Source organism: Halyomorpha halys, unplaced genomic scaffold (genome assembly GCF_000696795.3).
Source record: "Halyomorpha halys isolate HHAL.00 unplaced genomic scaffold, Hhal_1.1 Scaffold293.1, whole genome shotgun sequence".
NCBI lineage: Eukaryota > Metazoa > Arthropoda > Insecta > Hemiptera > Pentatomidae > Halyomorpha > Halyomorpha halys.
Genome location: NW_027115239.1, coordinates 1269976 through 1272119, shown reverse-complemented (window position 1 = coordinate 1272119; position 2144 = coordinate 1269976).

The following is a 2144-nucleotide window of genomic DNA, read 5'->3' as shown; positions in this document are numbered from 1 at the left end:
TTCTAATCTTTCTAATATTTAAGCTAAGGAATACATATTTTTATCATTACATATAACAGAAACATTGAGATAAATCAGGCTGCTAGATCAAGTCTGACTACTTCTCTTGGCATAAAGACCGGAATCCTGGTAATAAAATTTGAAAGTTCAAAAAACCACAAACGTTTCATTACTAATAAAATGGAAAATAAAAACATTTAATTATCTTATTATTCCTAATATATAGAGCATTTTCCTGATTTTTTTAAAAATATAATTTTGTTTATATTTATCATATTTGAACTTGTACACAATAGAAAAAATCGGTAACATATTGAGTAATATTATTTCTCGTTACTAAATTTTAATATTTTTCTTTTGCAAAAGTACGGGAGAAATATGGAAATTTACATCTTGCCAAATTACGTCATCTTGTTATATTACTACTATTATTATTATAGTATTACAATGTTATACAGAGCAACTGTTTATCCAATGCTAAATTATTATAGAATCAATATTGAAATTTCTAAAAATGGAATTAGTCATTTTATTAACTAAAAAACTCGTTTAATTTTAAATACTAACTATTTAATATATATGGGGACGGAATATTATTTTTATAAAATCTTTGGCTTTCTAATGTTGTCTTATTTTCGGAAATGTGTTTTCAACCTAAGAAATTTCCTTTTTCTTCCATTTTCTTAAATTAATTAATCAATTCTTGCTTGGTTTATATTTATGGATTTTTCAGTATCAATAATATTGTGAGACAGTAAGTTATTAAAAAGACAAAAAGAAAATTAACAGTACTTTAGATGAACCCATTTTGAAAATTTTGTAGTTAAGCCCTGTCAGACTGTTTGAGTGAGGATAAGACCCAGCTGATATCAAAGACCATTTAATTTTACATTGGTATACCAAGTTTAAACTAAATATTTGGAGCCATATATGAGAAAATTGAAGAAATATGAAGCATTGTTTTCATAAAGTACAACTTCTGGTCCGTCGATTATAGCGGCAAAGTTGTACGATTCTTGACATGTATCTAGTTTCTTACGAATTTTCATTTTTAACACACTGACAAACATTATTTTACGATACGTGGTTATTACGATTCAGCAGATGTCAAAACATATTTCTGTGGAGAAATCGAATTAGAAATATTTTTATGAGCGCAATATTTTGTTCCTCACTATATATTCCATACATTGGTAAATGAACTATGTTTAACTCGAAAGTGAGAGTATTTTACAATTTAATTCCTACTAAAGCCATCATTTAAATTTTGCTACAATATCCCGATAAATACCAATATCATTAGTAAGCCTAACGTATGTAAAGTTATCTTATTCTAAGATTGATTACCCCGTTATAACTAAAGGTAAAAGTGGTCCAATTAAATGATTTGCTATTTAACTCAAGAATAACCTTTTCTCTATAGTAAACCCCTTTTCCAGTCTCTTTGAACCGGTGGATCTAGGCGATTAACAGCTAGTTATCCTGGCCAGACTGGTTCTGATAAAAAAAATCATTGTTGTTTTTATTGTGAGGGCAAAAGCAGTTTAGTGCCTTTGGCCGTCTCAGTCACTGTCAATCCAGGAACATGCTCCACCGTTTTTGGATGTCCAGGAAATAGTTGCTTCTTCAGCGAATGTCCAGTCAGAAGTACCGTCCTTCTTCGCTTACTGAATTCGTTTAGCCCTTGATGGATGGCTTGATATCCTTCCTCACCTTCTTATCCAGCCTACCTAAAAATTTCTTCCAATTAATATCCAGGGTTTGCTTTTTATTATTGTTATTTAGTATCTACTAATTCAACGTAGACGTACTGACAGACCACATACATCTCCTTGTTAGAAACTTGCCTAAATGAAAAAGATTCGATGCATAGGAACATTTAAATAATTAAAGACACAATTCAAGTGTTTAGACAATCAAATAAACTCAGAGATATAGTAATTATTCTTAAGATTTTGAGTAATATACGTAAGCAATTAAAATGTTCTCTTATTTTATCTCTTGGATGATAAGAATCACAGTATATAACGAGCAGTTTGACAACTGTCTGACTATCCAACATGTTTAAACTGTTGTGTATTCTTCTCGTCACAGGCCATGCCTTGGCCGATACTGTTGTTTTGAACCAGGTTGTTGACCAAGCA